This window comes from Ambystoma mexicanum, chromosome 3p (assembly GCF_040938575.1).
Source record: "Ambystoma mexicanum isolate Mex_15411 chromosome 3p, UKY_AmexF1_1, whole genome shotgun sequence".
Classification (NCBI taxonomy): Eukaryota; Metazoa; Chordata; class Amphibia; order Caudata; family Ambystomatidae; genus Ambystoma; species Ambystoma mexicanum.
In genome coordinates, this window is record NC_090925.1 from 323,912,759 (window position 1) to 323,933,347 (window position 20,589).

General features: G+C 44.3%; 1 protein-coding gene across 7 annotated transcripts in view; it reads right to left on the bottom strand.

Moving 5' to 3' along the window:
- RTEL1 (regulator of telomere elongation helicase 1) overlaps positions 1–20,589 on the bottom strand; it is a 1,752,068-nt gene that overhangs the window by 1,345,450 nt on the left and 386,029 nt on the right. The gene's annotated exons all lie outside the window — the stretch shown is intronic.

Consider the following 20,589-nt stretch of genomic DNA (forward strand, 5'->3'; position numbering starts at 1 on the left):
GTGAGAGACCTTCGACAACGCTCACAGTGTGTGGCACCTTCCAGAGAATGTTGAAACATCCAAGTCCCCTGCATTGATGCTGCCACTTGATCCAGAAAAAGCCTTTGATCGGGTCGAATTGGTATTTCTTTTCCAAACAATGGAGGCCATGGGGTTTGGGTCCAAGTTCCTCTCATTAATCGGAGCCAACTATCAGACGCCCCTTCTTTGACTAATAGAGGTACCAAGCAAGGATGCCCTCGATTCCTGCTTCTGTATGAGATCCATTTGGAGCAGTTACTGGAGAAAATCAGGACGAGCGGGCACATAAGAGGGATCACTTTTGACGCAGAAGAGCGCAAAGTCATGGCCTTTGAAGATGACCTGCTCCTACTGATCACCGATCCAGTTGGGATGCTCCTGGCGATTATAAGGGAATTGGGGCTCTTTGGAACAGTAGCAGGCTTAATAATTAACACGCACAAATCCGAACTAAGTTTTTTGCACGCCAACCCTATAGCTCAGAGGATGTGTGGCCCCGCACAATATAGGTGGGCCGAAAAGCAGGTGTAATACCGAGGGGGGTTCAAATTACAAGCTTGCTAGAATCCCTACATCAGGTAAACTATATACCGGTTCTAAAGAAGGTGAAAAAACTATTGGCGGATTGGGGTCCACTATCCATCTCATGGTTGGAGAGGATCAACGTTCTCAAAATGGTGATCCTACCCAAGAATTTATACTATTTCATGACCCTTCCTGTGCCAATCCCGCTGCGATTCCTGAGGAGTCTGCAAAAACTGGTGGGAGCCTTCATGTGGAATCGCAAGAAAGCTAGGGCTGCAATGAATCTACCTGGCCCTGAGAAGCAAGGGTGTGATGAGAGGTCCAAACATTGCAATTTACTACTTGGTGGCACAGATTAGAGTGGTGCGGGAGAGGTTTACAGACAACTGCAGAATAATCTAGTGCCGGGTGGATAGAGCTGTAAGAAGAAGGCCATTAGAGGTAGTGCTCTGACTATCAGAAGATGATCGACCCAAAAATATGTATCTAAACTGGTTGACTGCATTGGTGGGGGATTTGTGGAGCGACCTGCGGCGGCGGGCAATTCTAATTGTCCTTCCCTCCCTGCTAATGGCCCTATTCAGGAACCCTCAGTTTATGCCAAGAAAGGAGGGCATTCGCTAAATGGTAAAAGGCGGGATTTCATAAGTTAAGGGATATGTTTGAAAATGGGGAAATCAAATCGTATGAGCAGTGTAAACACAATTTCAACTTGGGGGATGTGGAGAGATTCCAGTATTCACAATTGAGACATTGGCTGCTGAACCCTTCGCTTAAATTGGCAGCCACAAGGGACCTCACCCCCCTTGAGAAGTACATCACAACAGAGGTTCTCAAAATGGGGGTATATGACCCGATGGGAAACGGCAGTGGGCCACCAACTGGAGGCAGAACAATGGGCAAAAACTTGGAGAAACAGCCCTAAACCTACAAGTGCCATTCAGGTTCATGAAACGTGGCTCAAGGTCGTGATCCAATGGCATCTTACACCTGAGAAACTGCATAGGTTTTACCAACACACATCAGAATTGTGCTGGAAACACATATGGTGGGAATGCTTGCTGCTAGCGCCATTTTGAAGATGGTCACTGCAGCAATACAAATTATCTCTAGTTCACAAGAGGGGGGACGGGCGCAGTATTGGAGAATCTCAAGAGCGCAAAAGAAAAAGCATATACAATCCTGACTGTGGCAGCTATGTTGCTAGTAGTGCGCAAGTGGAAGCTCCAACTGAACATAAATTGGTAAGCAAGATTTGGAACTTTGTGGCCCTAGAATGGGTGACATTTACGATCCAGTGGGAACACCAAAAATTCCTGAGCGACTGGGTAGTTTTGCAATTTTTGCGAACAGACTCAAGAGCTATCTGGAACCACAGGAGACTGCAAAAGTTGGGAAAGGGGTAAACCATAAAAAGCATGTGGGGACGGGAGGTTGTCGATACGAGACTGATTGCGTTAACGAAGAGAAAGCACAAGAAGTTTGGTTTTATGTTGGTGCTGGGGACGTCCATTACCCACAAGTGCCTTTCCAACTCTGCCTTAGTCTGGCATATGGCACGATGAAGATCGTTTCACCCTAAGTTACCCAGGGTAATTCAGACATGGACCCCTTGCTCACTGTGCTTAGAGAGGCACAGCTGCACCTCATTGATGAGGCCGAAACATGTGGTGCAGTCGCTGTTGGAATTGTTCATAGGAGAATTGCTTAGCATTTCGGTGCTGGACTGCCCAAGTGGGTGGGACCAGCCTGATAAGAATATTTCTCAATTGTGAAAGGCACAGTGAGCTAAAATATGATTGTAGACCCTCCCGAGTGGGCCTGCCTATTTTACTAACTACAGTGCTCCTCTGTCTGTCGTCAATGTCCACAGTTCAAAACTACCCTTACTGACCCTACCACCATATAAACTAACTTCCGTCAGGAGAATGACTCACTTCTCCTGAGGGTACTTCTAGTACCAGTCTATAGGATTTCTCATTAATCAATAATCCGCAAACAGTCTCTTGTAACTTCGTTAAGCAGTCTCTGTAGTTCTTCAAATGGGCTATTGAGTTTTCCCCTCTTGTTTGGGAATCCCTTTTGGGGATCTTTTATAAGATCTATATTCCTGTTGTTTGGTCTCCGCGTATCCTTGGACGATACTATTGCTCTGGCAGGCTCTCTCTCGTGGGCAATTATAGTTCAGTTTATTTTGGTCTACTTGACTTTGGATATGACTCAATGGTCTAGTTCCTTTAAACTCTGGCTCATAACGTTTCCTCTCTTTAGTATTATTTTCTCCCTGTATAGAATATTGAGTTACCTTCCATTTTCCCAGGGTATTGTTATCCACTGTTCTTCATTCTCAGTATTCAGATTTTCAATAACTTTCTCTTGTGTCAGAACATTTTGAGTTCATTTTGTTTAAGCTGAACTTTGTCTCATGGCTTCTACTGAGACGAGTAGCTTGTGCAAATGTGGATGTACACTTGAATAATGATTAAATAAAACTCTGAGCCACCAAGTAGTTTATATGGATTACAAAGAGAACCCAAATCTTTTATTAACAGTTTCTTTCTTTTCTGTTTGTTTTGTAGTAAAGGATACAGCTTTTCGCTGTCTTCTCAGTCTCCTTCAACCGGATGTCATCCCAGGATACAATAAGATAAGAATTAATTCAATTTATAATGTACTTTATACTTCCCTATCTTCTTTTTCTGTCTTTCATTACTTATAGAAGTTTCTATACATTTTCTTCTTTCCTCATTCTCTTGTCTCTCTAAACTTGTCTTTTCAATTCTGTCTTTGGTTTCTCAATCTGTCATGCTGTTCCTTCTGAGACTCTCACACTTGGTCATTTCTAGGAAAGGTTGGACTGACATATAGTGATAATGTCCTATTAGGGTTCTTTATTTTATGCGTGCAAGGCTCTCCAGGCGCTTAAACCTCTCCCTTGATGAACACACACCCTTGTTTAATGGCTCTCACCTAAACAATAGTTATTTTCAGTCTTCATTTCTTTCCTCTCTCCATGTTGCCATTCGATCCTCCACTCATTTGTATTAATGACTGGTATCAATTGCCAGCAACACACACAACTTGATAATCTGAAACAAGTTAATCCTTAGAGCACCGGCACATTCACTTTGGGATTCACACGAGATAACAATCGCCTCTCTTCAATCGGACGTCTTCCTCTGAAGTGCAACGGCGCCAGCCTTTCCCATAGTTTGAAATGGTGACAACAATCACCTTCTTATGTTTAATGACCAACTTCGTTTTCGAACGGGACCGTATATTCACTCATTGACTCAGAGTGACAACGTTTGCATCATCAGTTAATGGCTAACCACCTCCTTCCATGAGATACGGCACAGCTACTGTTTCAGATGGTGACGACGATCGCCTCGTTATCTATGCAAGACTTCTCCTTTGAGCGCAACGGCGCACCGACTCACTGGCTTTACACGACAACAACGATCGCCTCGTTATTTCAATAGCAAACGTCTTCTTTGTGCGCAACGGCGCAAACACAACACCCCATCAGCTTGAGCTGTGAGCATTTCACCATCCATCTCTTTCAGTATGCCCAGCTGTAACGGTCGATCTCCGGCTCCTCTCCTTCGTCCCTTGTCGCCTAGGAAACCAGCAAAACACAGCACTTCATTAGAGGAAAGCACCTACTGCAGGACTTCCTGTATGCAAAAGATAGTATTTCACAAAGAAAACTGCAGGAACTGTACATGCAACTGTCCACTTCGTCACAGTGCAGTACACCGATTCCCTCGGGGCCTCCTGTGCTTCCAGTTCTCCTTGTTAGCTTCGGTTTAGAAGGAGAAAATCTTCAGGAGCCATGCTCCTCTGGGACCTACTCCCTTGTCATGGACCTCTGCCGCCTTCTCTTAGTTGGAGTTTCCTTCCTCACGGTCTCTCGTTTCCTTACATTTGTCCTGGTGCTCTGATGCGTGACCGGACACCCTGCGGCTCGATATTGGACATGTCAGCAATGATTTGTGGACCAGCTGTCCACTGCAGATCCTCCTTCATGGTCTCGCCACCGCCTTCTTTCTGGGCGCCTGTCCTGTTGGCTTCTCGCACTTGGGGTTCAAATAGCTTTGGCATCCCACTCTTTGGTATTGAGCGAGTTTGAAAATCCTGGCTTCCGCCTTCTCCTATTACACAGCTTGGGGCCTTCCCCGTACTGCGTATGTGTTCCTCTCTCTCTTCTCGCTCCCTTCTCCCTCTGTGGCTTCTCAACTGTATGCTCATCAACGTGCTCGTCTAAGCGTATTGGGTGTTTTTATTTAAAGGGACATGCTCTTTCCATAAGATAATGGTATCTACTGGGTGTTTCTTCGTCCCAGTCTTGCTATTTAAAGGGTTCTGGATTTTTAGAGCATCCCATGTAGGTCACATTATGCAGAGCTTTAGGGAGTTCCTCACGGGAACGGGAGTCCTTGTGCCCAAGGGGGAGTCTCATCCAGTGAGGTCCCACCTGCCTCAACCACCTAGGGAGGGAGCTGTGGAATGGGGCAACCTCTGTAGACTCACACAGGGTTGGGGAGTCCACCCTGGGGGTGAAGGGATGAATTCCCTCAATTCGTCACAGCACATTCCCATACAACAGGTTATTTGGCCATGTTCATTCTCGGTAGAGGGGCTCCCAGTCTTTGTGGGATTATTTCTGTGATATACATCTGGGTTTTCCCCTCTTATTAGCCAGTTATCCAGATAAGGGTATACTGGGATAACTTCCCTGCTGAGGTGTGTTGCGACCACCACTAACACTTTTGTGACACTAAAGGTGAGCCAATTCCAAAAGGCAGTACTTTGAACTGGTAATGAATGTGACCCATTCGGAATCTTAGGTATTTTTGATGACCTGGGAACACTGAAATATGCAAGCATGCATCTTTCATATCCAGAGTCGCCAGATAATTGCCCTTCTTTAGTAGGGAATCACCTCCTGCAAGGTTGTCATTCTGAATTTTTGTGGCTTCACATATTTGTTTGCTGGTCTCAGATCCAAAACTGGTGTTTTTGTTTGGTCTTTCTTTGGAACAAGGAAGGACAGAATAAATACCCCACTTTGCCTGTAATTGCTCTTTATTCGACCGGTGCCAGGGTCTCTGCATGTTGAAGCCTTTGCTGTTGTGGGGCCATTGGTTTGTTCTTTAAGAGTATATTGCAAGGTTTTGTGATGTATTTGACGCAATATCCCTGTGCTACAGTGGACAAGACCCTCTTGTTGGACGTTATCTCCTCCCATGCATGGTGTATGATGGTTTTTGACCCCCCCCCCCTACCGGGGGTAACATGGTAGGGGACGTGAACCAGGACGTCATTGCTTAGCAGCACAGGTTGCTCCATTCACAGCTTCTCCCCACCTAAACTGCTTCTTTAAAAAAAAAAAATGTATTTAATTGATTGGCTGAGAAAAACAACCTTTCAATTTACACGACAAAATAAAATTACACCAATTACCCAAATAAATAACCATTATCATATACATAATTAAACATCAAAACCATGTCTCAAATTCCAAATAGGAATACAAATGTATAAAATAAGATCATTCATAGATCAAATAAAATATTATAATAGCAGTTTAAATCAGAGCAGCATCACCTCAAAATGCAAGTGATATTTCTCCTTAATCTCCAATGTTATTGAGTCCCTGCTCAAGTAAAAAGCCGACAGTAGCTATTCTTATAGACGTCTGTCTAGCACCAAATACTTGTATCCAAAATTCCTCATTCTCAATATTTCTCGATATATTAAAACAGTGACTAAAATATTTACAACGTTGAGCATGTACTCCAGAACAGAATGCAATAATATGCTTCAAAGTTTGAGGATATTCAATAAGTTTGCAGAACCGACAAACGTTCTCATGAATTGCCAAAAGTTGTCGTCTACATAAGATCTCTCTAGTTGGCCATAGATTCAAACAAAACCTCAAACTCTAGTGAGAAGGATATCGGATTAAATAGGGCTCAGGGGCTCTGAACCTTTTGTGTCCAAAATAGACTGAATCCCAGTCTTTGTAAGTCTGGCATAATTCTATAGTGTAAATCCAGTCCCTTTGGTAGAGTTTAAGAATCTGAGCAATAGGTGCAGAGTTGGGTAATTTAAATACCGAACGACAGAATTTGCCCTCTAGTCGGTCCCAAAAGGAACGATCTTTAGGCGTTCGGGATTCAGAGCCGTAAGTGATAATAGGTATCACATTCCGCGAATAGAATGTTAGAACAGGGCTACACGTGAATTTACCAAACCTGTATAAAATAGCTTTCGCTTGTGAGATTAGGGCCTGTAGTTTAAATTTTAAATCATCTACGTAGGGCATATCATTCTCAGTATTATTGAGGATCACCCCTAAATATCTGTAGGTTGAAATTAATGCGTTCTTGATGTAAGGACAAGGTGAACAATTTTTGAGCCTTAATCTTTGAGTTACAACATTCCAGAATGTGCGTTTTAGCTAAAATGAATAGCCATGGCATTTTCCTGTACATAAAGTGCTAAACCTCTAATTAGTCTTTGTAAGCACACTTGGGTTTTCGAAAGCAAGACGAGGTCATCTGCATAAAGGACCCATGGAATCTGACAAAAAATGTTCTCCTGTATCTAAAATAAAGAGATTAAAAATAGTGGCTGCCAAAATGCACCCTTGCTTAAGGCCACGATAAGTAGGGAGAGGTGCAGTAAATTGTCAATCAAGAGCAAGTCTAATTCGTATCGAGGTATTAGAATGGAGCAAAGAGATCAGTTTGACCAACGAAAAGGGGCAACACATTTTTACCAATTTCCTCAGCATCAAAGTTCGATCAATAGAGTCTAAGGCCTCTCTGAAATCAACAAAGGCTATATATAACGGCTGTTTTGTTGATGACAGAGGGCCTTAACCCCTTAAGTGCCAAGGACGAGATATCTCGTTCTTGACATTACCTCCGTAGTGCCAAGGACGAGATAGCTTGTCCTTTTTGGCACGTTGTTTTGAGCGATCCCTGCAAAGCAAAGCAGGGATCGCTCAAAACTGTAATCCAACCCCTGGGCTATTTGAGGGGGAGGTCCCCCCCTCACTGCCCGGAGGCCGGATTACCTTGAATTTCAGTCTGCACCTTTTTCCCCCTCGATCTCCAGCTGTATTTCAAGCCGTAGATCGAGGGAGGAGTCGTCGGAAAGGGGAGATTCTCCCCTTTCCAACAACACCTATTGTGAAAGCATTGCTGGGCGCGGATCGGGCGCAGAGTCATTTATATAAGGAGGAACAGGGAGGCCTGCATGAGGTGCCCCCGCCACCCATTTGGGGTGAGGGGTGGAGAGGGCCACCCAAAATTGTGGGACAGGCCCCCTAGTGGGTGCGGCAGTAAGGTTTGGGCACCCTGGGGCCAGATTGACACACTATTGGGCCCATCTGCACCAAGGGGTGTTGAGTTACCAAAGGAAAAAAGTGAAAATGGTAGACTGCATTTTAGGGGGGGCACCCCAAACCGATGGGAATTTTCTAATGGGAAGGGGTGGTGACCTCCCTCCCCCGACCCACAATGGAGTGGAGGCCATGTCATGCAGCCCTCCCTGGGGGCAGATATCTGCTCCTAGGAAGGGACACCTGAGCGCAGGAAGGAGTGCAGGACAGCCCCCCCTTATCTGCCCCCAGGAAGGGCTACATGAGATGCACCGCCCCTCCAATTGGGGTGGGGGTGGAGAGGTGCACCCCCTTTCACATTACAAAGTTCCCCGGCGGTGTCGGGTGCCCCTCAGCTCCCCCTAAAGTGCAGCCTGCCATTTTCAATTTGTTTCTCTGTTTACCAAACTTCCCTTGGCACAGATGGGCACATTGGTGTGCCAATCTGCCCCTAAGGTGCCCAAACCCTACTTCCCCATCCATTGGGGGGCCTGTCCGACGTTTTGGGGAGGGCTTCTCCCCCCACCCCAAATGGAGTGTGGGGGGACACCTTATGCAGCCCTCCCTGGGGGCAGATATCTGCCCGTAGGAAGGGGCAAATGGGTTTTCGTTGGGGGGTTGAGGGGAGGTTCAGCAGACAACCGGGGATGGCTTGCAAGGGGGGGCATGCTTGGAAAGTATCGATTTGTTTTTGCTGGTGTAAATGTAGGTAACATGTTTTTTGTTTTGTTTACAGCTTTTTCTACGCGAGCAGCTGCAACAATTTGTGAGTACTGTTTTTTATTATTCTCTGGTTAGGGCCCACTGTCAGTGGGGTGGGTGAGACTGGGGCTGGATGGTTAGTGGTGTGGGAGGGAATGGGCCGTCTGAGCAGATATTTTGGTGGGCTGGTACACAATTGCAGGGGCAGGCCACAAATTGCCACCATGCCATCAGAACATTGATAAGGAAAAGGGTAACCCACTGGTAACCCCAAGCCTTTCAGGCACAGCACATTTTGTTCATGTGGGCAACCTACAGATTTGGGCCTAGGGTGTCGAAGCCACCAAGGAAAACTGGGAACCCCATGCATTTCTGAAAAGAGGCCACCCGTGGGAATGCACAGAGGTCTGACTTGTGTGAAGAGGCCCAGAATTTATTACCCACAATCCCCGACAAAGTGTGATATTTGGTGGGGAAAAAAACACAATGTTCACTTTGTCGGGGTTTCTAGGTAATACATTCTCGACCGATTTGCGCAAGACAGACCTCTGCTGATTCCCATGGATGTCCTCTTTTCGGAAATGCATGGGGTTCCCCGTTTTCCTTGGTGGCTTGGACACCCTAGGCCCATATCTGTATGGTGTGCCCGTCTGAAAAAATTGTGAAATTCAGCTCTCGGAAAAGATTGGGGTTAGGGGTGTTCTAGGCTTTCCCCTTGGCGCCCAGGTAGGTGCACCCACACATGTAAGGTACCGTTTTCATCGGGACACGAGTGGGAACGCAGGAACGTATGACATTTGTTGTGTTTGTGTGGCTTTCATAACGTTTTGACCCATTTGCTGGTGCCCTTTGTCACACAACCCTTTCATTTCCCAAATGTGACCTACATTTAGTCGCTTCTTTAGGCATCATACACTTTTGTAACCTGCACAAGTCACCTACCCTTGAAAAGGTCTGCCTGTGCTCTTTCAAAACATGTATGCTTGCCATTCCTCACCACATTGGTTTTCTTGATTTACACATGCTAAGTACGTCTGTTCAGGCCGTAAGCATAAAACTCCTGTGTACGATGGCTCAGTGTTTGGCTTGTGGTATTGCTTGTTTTGTGAAACACTAAAAAAAATGTGTGATTTCCTAACTGCAAGAGTCGGGGAATGTAGCGGAGCATTGTTTTTCTCAAAATTCATAGAAGCCATTGCCGTACCAAGTCAACCATGTCCAGCACATACCTTTTTGTTCTGTCATTTTCCCGCTTTTTCCCCAAACTATGGCTTTTCCCCTACCTAGTTGTTGCCCGACCTGTGCAAATCACCCCTTCCTAAACTTGGAATTCTGTCTACTTTTCAGAAATGTATGCCTTTATGTCCTCCAATTCGGCTTTCCAACCCTTTTCTTCCATTCCGTCCACACATGTCAATTGGCAAAAATGGCCAAAATCGCCTACCTCTCACAAAACGGTTGATAACCACATCAAAATAATTTCTTTTCGTTTCCACTCAACCTGTTCTTGAAAGCCAGGAAATTGGGGAATTCGGCACAGCAAACCATTTGTTACTAGCTCTTAAAAGGAAAAAACCACAGGCTTCTTTATACATCATTTTATTGGCATTATTTGAAAAAACACAAAATGTTCGCCCTTTTTGGTTATTTTCTCTCACCCCCCTACAGCAACCTAGGATTCCTGGGAGGCGTCATTTAACAAAAAAGTTACAATGCATTGAATGGCGACATACCAAAATCACCAAAAAAGGCCTTGGGACTGGGTGGGAAAAACCCATGACACTTAAAGGGTTAATAGAGGTGATAGTTGCAATATTGATGGCTGTGCCCATTCCTGCAACAAAGCCGGTCTGAAATATATCCTGCTTGTTTTTTTGATTTGATGCAATAGTGCAAATCTCTCAAAATCAAGGATGCAAACATTTTACCTGGCGCATCAAGAAGAGCGATAGGTCTGTAATTATCTGGATTCTGCCTATCGCCGTTCTTGAATATAGGAACAATGAGAGAGCGGCACCAGGATTTTGGAACCGTTTGAGCAGTTACAATTTGGGAAGACAAATCAAAAAGAAAATGGGCCCACAGTTCGGGGTACTGTTTCAACATTGAGTTGGAAAGACCGTCAGGGCCAGGAGCTCTCAAACAACTAGCTCTATGAATATAATAGAGGATATCTTCAACAGAGAAGGTTATACCAAAACGTCCCTCTAATCGAGTGAAGGAAGGTAATAGATTAGAGTCGGTGGCTACATATAGTTTGGAAAAGTGGCCATGCACTGGACCGCAGAAACAACATTAATTTGAATACAGCTTTGGGAACTGCTATAGGTTTTATTAATAAATGCCCAGGTTTGGGACGAATTTTTGGAACATATTTGTTTCAGCATGTTCTCACCATCATTTTGGAACAAAGCGGCTTGGTGTGCTCTTTTACAATTTCTATGTCTAGTCTTAATCAGTTTCAGAGCTGGCCATCTCAACTCATCCGGTAAAAGTAAAGCCAATTTCCTTTCTCTTCGGAATATGGCTTTTCTCTTCTGCATATCTGCGTCAAAGGCATGGTTGTTTGCATGCGTATTTCTCAGTTTGGTAACAGTACCAAACCGTTGCAACAAATGTATATAGTCAAGCCCATTTGCAGTGGAGAGCTGGGTCATAAAAGACCGATCGTTCAGCATTATGCTGAATTGCGTTAGCTTAGATTCTGTCCAACACAGTCGGTTCTGGGCATAATTTACCTGAACTGTACCTGACATATAGACTGTGGGTATGTCGGAGCCCTTATCGTTAATGAGTCATTGAAGATTCAGCATTTCATGATCGCTTTCTTTAGTTGGTAAAACTTGAAAGCAAGTTATTGCGGCAAACAGATCTCTGCTGACATAAATGAAGTCAATGGTCGCAGTTGACGTACCCCTCTTCCATGTATAATGAGGGGGGTGGGGGGAGGGGGTCCTCAGAAGTGCTCCCCATTGACCATAACCAGATTCTTCGAATCAGTAAAACTATTCCAACGTCTCAATCTGTTGTTGGAAGAGGCTTTGCAATCATCTAAACAATGTAAATTTAGATCTCCAGCTAAGATAACATAGTTGGATAAAGAAGATTGAAGCATTCTCTGCCATAGGCTTTCAAGAGCCTTAAAAAATACGTCCAATGTTTACGCAGTCGATTTCCAATAAACGTTAATAATAAAGTAATTGGACTGTCTAATATTAATCTGAGCATATTGCAAATACAGATTAGGTACATGATGCGCAAATAAGGAAATATAAGGACTAGTCCTTAAGGCAATCAAGATGCCAGACATTGGGCGACCTCTGCCAGAGTAAATTGCTGGGTTTAAAATGATACAGTGGTTATCCCAAGATGGACACTGGGTTAGCCAAGTCTCCTGAAAAAGAATGAGGTCATAGTCAACCAAATTACCAGACGAGCCCAAAAGAAGATGTCTGTGCCTTTTCGTATTCCATTTTAGAAGTGAAATAGGAATCATGGGAGAGATAGATAAGTTATGCATTTGCACAAGAGCATTTGCATCGCAGAGAGTTTTGGGCTGGGCCTTTTTGAGGAGCAGCAGTCCCTTTGGATCTCTCCTTCAGTAGTTTCTTACTTGAGCTGGAAAGAGAATGGGGCCCAGATCTTATATTGTCAAAACTCAACTTGTAGAGCACAGCTTGGGTGACCCATAAGGTGTCAAGTATGACTCTAGATCGTAGCCAAATGCTGGCAACAGATAAATCGCTGTCATGCAGGAATTCCACCTGTTCGATATCAGAAGATTCAATATCGTCAAGTGTGGCAATATCTGCAAAAATTGCCAGAATACTGCTTAGGTTAAGGTTGTATTTATTGTAGGGCAGCTCTCTACATCTGATAATCAGAGAATGGAAAAGATGCTTGAACACATCTTTTTTGGAGAGAGACTGGGTAGCTGATTGCATAGTTGGATGACTAGATGGAAAATCAAGAGCTAATTTAGGAAGAACTGGTCGTGTTTCGGGCAATAAAAAGGGGGCTTTAATATTCACCTGATGTTCATTTACAGAACACTGTTTTTCCCTTGGTTCGTCATGGCATGTGAAAGGCCTCCGTAGGTTGACAAAGTGATTGGACATATATTGTTTACCAGCTCTTCGCATGGCATGTTCAAGGGGCAGCTCCACGGATATAAAGTTGGCTTGTCTCATATCTTCAATTTTTGAAGTGGATTCAAATTTAGGCAGTGTGTTAGTTGGGGAGGCCAGAATGGGATTAATTTCTGACGGCTGAGGGAGAGAAGAGATTGGTAGATTGACGTTTTTCTTTGGCTTGGTGGTATTATTCAGGTTGGAGTTGGTATGCTGAAGAGTCATATAGGAATCGATCTCTTTTCGGAATTTCAGAGCGCCTAAGACTAAGAGTTGATTCATTTTTATTAGCTTTTGAGGATTGTTTGACACAGTCTGTTTCTCTTCTAATGCAACAATCTCATTCAAGGGAGCATAGGAGACTGGTAATACAAGAGGAAAAGTTTCTTTAGTTTTTTTTGCTAAAGTCATTTGAGCAAATTTCTGTTGCACAGCTTTAGCTGCATTAGTCAATTTCTTAGTTGGATTGCTCTAATAAACGAAATATGTTGGCAAACGCGATTTTTTAATTTTTTCTCCAATTTTGTAGGTTTGGCCTTTTTTATAGTATCGGATTTGGATAGGCTACTTACTGAGAAAATGGTATATGGTTGTTTCTGTGGGGCTATACAAGGGGACATGAGAGCATTTGCAAAATTGGCTGCCGGGACGGGCTCAGTAGGAGCCTCAGCAAGTTTCGGAAGTGAAGGGCAATCCTTGTATATTATTTGGGGAAAAGAAGGAAGAGTGCTTGTACTAGGCAGTAAGGTCAAGACGCCATTGGCCGGGGTGTCTTGCGTTGAACTCAAAGTAGTTTTTGTAATTTTAATTTTCAAATGTGAGTTTGCACAAAAGGTGGATAATTTTCTTTGACATTTAGTTAATTTCTCAATTTGTATGGCTTTTTTTGACAGCTTGGAATCCAAGGTTTCAAACAATTTAAACAGTGACGATATGGCTAAATTCATGGCATGGAGCGTTGTTTCCACTAATATTGCGGAAGCAACATTCGGATGGAAAATAGGGGCATGAGGGCTTTGGAATGGTGAATGAGAGGGAATCGGGGTAAGGGGTGGGTGTTGCGGGGTGGGGGCTATATATGAAGAAGCAACAACCGAAGTATCATCAGAATAAATATAAGAGACTTCAGGCAAATTAAAAACAGGTTCAAATTTACCTACCATCAACGATGAACGAAGAATTTGAAGTTCGATAATGGCTGGATCAGTCTTTAAGCTAGGGGTAGGAGAGGCAGGTAATGGCTGCACACCCTGTCCAGGGGCAGTCGACAAGGGAACCTCTGAAAGAGGGGAGCCTCCTGTCAGGGACATGGCCATAACAGAATTACCAGGCCCCTCAGTCTCGCAAATAGCGCCGAGGGTCCCAAGGAATTGAGACACCCCTGGATTTGCCCGCATGGATAATTCACTGCCCTTAAATCAAGGTGGCATCTGATACAGTAGAGAAAGGTACATGGGGAAAAGCAGGCAGTAGTCCAGTGGCGGCTAAGGCAGACGGCAATAAAGACGTACTAACAGAATTACAGGAGACTCCCGACGGGTTAAATAGCAGTTGATGAATACTTCGTGTTAGGGAGAATTCTCTGTTAAGGCTAATTTCCCAAACCTAGTGAGTCCCCCAGCAGCTTTGCTGGATTTTTGGGGTTTATTTTTTTCTCCTGCTAAGAGTGAGACTCTTTTTCTCCCACTCTTAGACATGATTTGAGATATCCTTTGACTTTGTAATGTGTTTTATGGGCTATGGGGTCTTTTACTCCATAGGGTTTCATGTATTTTTGGTAAGTGCACCCTCAGTGCAGTAACACAGGCGTCATAGTGACCCCCAAACATAGACTCCATACCCTGGGACTGACTACTGTCTCCCAGGACATGTAAAGTCACCATTGACTTTACTAGTCTTAAATTGTGAACAGAACCAGTACAAACCATCATAATGTGGAAGTACTGTTAGTGGTAATTAGATTGCCCCTGGGTCTGTTTTTCGAGGGGGCACTGTGCAGTCCCCCCTCGTCGAGTTTCTGGCTGGTGGCAGGGGTTACCACACGAAATATTCCACGGGAATATTTCCTATGGGATTTTCCCATTCATTTTAAACGCACCACTTTTTTGGTGCAATGTTAAAAATACCGCTGGGTTATTTATTTAATATTTATTCCCCGGTTGGGTCCTTTTGCCAGGACTCGGTTTTAAAATGGCGTTTCTGTTCGCCTCTGTAACTCCAACCCAAGTCGAGCCCTTTGTTCCACTTTTTGGCGGGCTTCTGCACAGAAGCCTCCAAAAGTGGTGCCATTCTGTCTGGGTCTACAGGATGTGTGGGAGGGGTGTTTAGGCACCCTGGACTGAGTTGCCTCAGCAACTCAAGTCGCACTCTTGTGTGATTGGCCCAGTGGTGAGCCGCCCGGCTCACCACTTAGCATGTTTGAGTGACAGCTAAGACTGATGAATGGGGATTTTCTGCATAAAAGCAGGGCTTTGGGGACTGGAACTTCAGAAGTCGCCACAGGACCAAAGAATCCGAAGAGGGAGAAGCTGAGCCGACCTGCAACGATGACACCACCGGTGGAGCCCTGCTGAACCGTCTCACCACTTCCCAATGACAGAGAAGGTCTTCATCCCGGAGAGTCTTCTTCCTCTGAACTGGTGGGGATAACCAGTTCGCCCTCTTTTTCGCCTTCCTGGATCGTCTCAGGGTCGAATCGCCCGTGCCAAGCACCCCGGCGGCCGGATAGCCATGCTTCACCACTACCGCAAATAAAAGGCTAGTACCTTTTAACTGGGAAACTCCGCGGCTGGTTTCTTCCCTGGCAGTGCAACGACCTCCAGCTTTCCTCCACGTCGAGATCCTCTCCTCCTCTGGACGAAACACCGACTTGCACCGGCTGCAAGGAACTGCCCCCGCTGGAGCTTTCTCACCATTTCAGGTACTGAGTCCCGCCTGGTCTCCCTTGCAACAGACTGTTCAAGGTGTCCCGTAAATCCTTGACTTTCTATCCTGGGGTGACTTGGGACCTGCTAACTAACTTTTCCTGACTTGATCCAATCCTTTTTTGAACTATTTGCAAAGACTCTTTAAAAGTACTATTCAACTGTGTGATCTTGGACACATTTCGCCTTGCTCTCTCCAGGAGTGGGCCTGGCCTATGACTTTCTTGCTCCTCAGTAGACTCTGCCTTTTCTGACTTGCTCTGGTTCTCTTAAAGTGTTGGTATTCTGTATGTTTCTAATTCTGCCTTTTTCCCTCCCTTTTTAATTAACTTATTGGAGTGTCATCTTAGGTTAAGCGCTCACCTCTGTCTGTAAATAAGTGGTGTTTTAACTAAGACTTCAATAAGTAATCAGGGATGTATATATATTAATAATGACTGTGTTTGAACTTGCTTACCATATTAGTGTTAGTGTATTTTACAAAGTGTGTTTTTAAATAAATAATGATATACTTTTATACCCATGCTCTGGTCAGTGTTTGCTTGTGCTAATGTATTTTGATACTTATCTTGTATACTCTATATCCTGTCTAACTCTTCTTGAGAGAAGTATGACTGCTCAGCCACAGCTACCAGGTAAATCTGGGTGGTACAGACTGCTACCAATTGGGTTTACTGCCAACACCTGTAGTCTTAAGCCTTTTGCAGTGGTCCCTAAGGGAACTGCAGAGGTTTCTGCCTAACACCTCGAGAGTTTACCTTAAGCTTCGAACAGCCGAATGCGGGAGCCTGAGAACATGAGCTAGAGCGAGTCCGCGGCGTGCTGCCCATTTGTTTTCTTTTCGTATCAGCAGGAGCGGGGGTCAAGTGGTCCGGCATAGTTGATTTTAGAGTGTAAATGCCACGCCGCATAGACACAACACGAGAATAAGGTTTAGATAGTAGAGGAGCACGCTGAGATGGTAAACTAGCGCAGATGCTGCACGCTAACAGCGAATAGTAAACAGCCACTTAGGAACCACTTGTGAAGCGCGCGCTGAAGCGCGTTCACAAAGGAGATGTAAGCGAGCTCAAACAGGAATGCAGAGTCACTGTGAAGAAGCTGCCCTGCAAAGATAATAATAGGCGTATGTTAGCTTAAGCTAACTCAAACAGTTAAAAAAACGTCCACAGTAGTCCATCAGTAATCCATAAGGGGCGGGGCATACCACACACTCAGGGTTGCAGAGGTCGCAGTCGTAAATCGCGAAGACCTGGAGCAACAACAGACAGCGTCTCGCCCCAGCACAGCAAACAGCCACTTAGGAACCACTTGCGAAACTGGTTCTGGAATCCTGATGTGTTGGATTCTGCTGGCTTCGGTTTGAAAACCAATTGCCTGAGCCGGTTGGATAGGTGGAGTGAGATGTTATGAGAAAAGCTGTGGGTGTGTAAATGACATAGATTTGTGGGAGACCTTTGTTAACAGGGTTTACCTATGAACTAGCGCAGCGATTTGACAGTTTCATGTTCTATTCGGCTTACTCCAAAGCTTCACCAACAGATTTCCCAAAAAGAACATTTACCTCCACCAGCATGTCTAGGAGAGCGGCATGCGTTTCAGACCCTCGCAGTCAAGCAGGTCTCTTAATGATGGTCCCTTGAGCAATCAGTCTGTCCACTGTCTCAGCTGAATCAAGGGCATTTTTTATAACCGTATTAGCAGAATGTTTGTCTCCCTGCAGAACCTTTAACATATTGGTCCTTTGTGGTACTTGGACCTCCTTAACTAGTTTGTCCATGTGGTCACATTGCACCCTGTTATACCTGGCTATAAGCAATGAGTGTCTCTTGTGCGGCGGAGGTAGCTATCTTTCTCCAAAGCATAGATCTTCTTGCTCTCCTTATCAGGTGGGGACTCTGTACACACCAGAGGAGTTCCCGCTCTTTTGCAAGTAGTCGGTCACTACCAGTGAGTCTGGAATAAGGTGACCTCTTATACAAAGTGAATCAAGTGGCGCAGGTTTAGATTTGTTTTTCAATAAAGGGGTTAACCACTTTTGTAAGAGATGGAGTTTCCTGGAAAATCTCTGTCTTCCTCAGACTCATCTGTTTATATTTTAAAAAGCTCTGCAACCTTTCTAAAATGGTCATTATATAATATTTGGTCATCTGTTGGGGGATGATGAAAATTGAGGGGTGGGTGTGGTTGATAATGTCTGGGATTGGGTAATCTTCAGCTTTCAACATCTGCTTTTACTCCAATGTACCCTCGTCCTCATCCGTGTCCTCCTCTAAACTAAGGGGTTCCTTCAGAAATGTGTTTCCTTTTAATGGGGTGTTTATCAAGAAACTCCATAAAGGAAGACATCTTGTCCACTGTTTTCTGGAACCTTTCCTTGGTCCGTTGGTGTTGTTGGGGACTGAATTGGGAAAACAATGTCCTCATTTTCAGAATTACAGTGCAGAGAGGCACCTTTTTTCTTAAGTCACATGAGAAGGCTCCCCCCCCACAGTAAGGCTAGACTTAGGTGTTTTTTTCAAATGTCAAGCGCCTATGTTCCGATTTGTGTTTTTCTCGTGGATGCCGGAACGTGCGTTGAATGTTTGTGTGTGTCGCCTTGTTTAGATTTCCTCTGGCTCGACACCTTGAACACCGCTTTAGTATAGCATTCATGTGAGTGATGTATGTGTTTTGTGTGTGTAGCCTTATTGCTGTCATGGGTATTCTCCACAGCCGACGCCTGTCTTCCTGAGCTGGGACTGGTTTATGGGAATCCAAAGGTTCTCGAACATCGTTCTATTTGGCACTGTATTGATCATCCTTTATGTTTTCCGCAACTGCAGAAGGTTCCACAGATGCCTGTGTCTGCACTATGTAGGCAGCACAACTCTTATAAGGACGATCTTTAAGTGTCTTTGTTTTTAAGAGCTTAACGGTCGTCACCTCTCCTCCTGATGATCATGTGGAAAGCAATAATTACACACTCTGTGCGTGTCCTTTCAAGGAACTTATCAACATGTACAAGGAGTATTTTCCATCGTCGAAGTTGGAAGACAGAGACTAGTATAATTAAGAGGAAAATGAAATAAGGAATTCTACAATAGTGCAGTCTAATATGTAATGCATTTCCCCCATTCTACCAACTTTAATACCTTAAAGAACTGGAGTAGTCGTCAAACATTGATTCTCAGAATTTTTAGCGGCAGTGACCCGAGATATATTGCAGGGCATGGAGTCTTTGTGGAGCGGCAATCCGTGTCGACCTAATGTTGGGAAACCAACACTCGGAGTACACGGACGCGTGAAGGACCATGGGTACTGTACACTTAACAATAAAGATAGTATTATACTCCTCAATGCCCTTTTTTGGACCTCAAAAAACAAATAATGTAATATTCTGCACCAACCAATAGATGTTGGCCTATGCAAGCATCTGATTCTAAGCAGATCCACAAGCCTCAGAAATATACCCATTTATATGGTTCTGCTTCAGTATCAGCTACTTACCTTGATTTTATAGGTATAATGTGTGTTAAGGCCTAATAAATAGTGTTTTTGTATATTCGGTATACTTTTATTTGGGTGCCCTTTGTGTCTCACTGTACCCATTGCACCACCCCACATCTCCTGAAGTCTAAGGTACTGTTCTGCTACACTACCTTGATTGACTTTGGTTATACCCAAGTGTTACTTACCCTGTTCCCCATCTAGGGTGGCCTCTCAGAACCCTCCCCAAAGGATGGGTCTGAAACCCCATCTTAACAGAGGGACATCCAGAAGAGAGTGCATTTGACACAGGTCTCGAGTATGGGGGGAAAAACCGCTTCAACCACATTATCTTTATAGATTGGTTCGTTAAGCTTCGGATCAAGACCTCCCAGGTCCCACACTTGCTAATTTGGATGAGGCATGGGTCCCAAGACTGCTGACACGTTGAATCTAGGTCCGTCAGTAGAAGGCGGACCTCTGTCTTAGATGCATATTCTCTAATGTCTACTTTGGGGGAGATTGTAGGATTTTCATCTGAGAGGAAAAGCATAAAATAACTTCTCAAAGAATCCTGGGCATATAGTTGTGGTGAGCCCAAACAAGCTTTGTGAGACCTACTCAAGACTGTAAATCCTACTACCTGTTCACTGAAAAGAAAATAGAGCAGATAGATGGTAAACGTAGGCTTTGTTAACCGACAGCAAAATTAAGACATGCCCCACAGTTTTTCTTCAACTGTGAATTATTAAAAGATTTCATTGGTCATCCAGCACGCTAATTATTTCAGAGGTTTATAAGAAACAGAGCAATAGGAAAGAAATAACAACTCTGATACCCTCAGGAAGGAAAGAAGAAGGAAAATGGTAATTTTGGGAGACATGATTAATCTATAAATCACAGTAAAGCTTATGATCAAAGACGACTTGCGAATCAGCCAGTTATCCAAGATGACATATTAGCTAAGACTTTAGTGGGTTCTACCAGTGCAGATGTGATCTTGTTAGCATTTAGGCAAAACAGTTTGCTGCATCCAACAAGTGAACTTCTAAAACTGAAGAGAAAGGTGTATAAACACTCAGGGTCCCACTGATGCAGACATAGCTGCCATTACTATACAGTTGGAATTTAAAGAGATGAGTTCCCAACAAGGTGGCATGTGCAGAATTTAATAAACGGTTTCCATCATTTCAATAACTACCCCACTGCACATAGTAAATATCTGATGAGAAGGAACCACCGAAAGTAAACAGAGAACTGGGCTCTGGTACATTGTCTTGCTTACAACAAGAGTCCACACTGGGAAATCAACCACTTGCATACATCCAAATGTATAAAAAAGCATGATCTTTACATTTCTCATTTTGCCCTTTACAGATAAGCCAGTACTCCCCCTGCACTATTAGCAACCTAGAGGCAAAGCCAT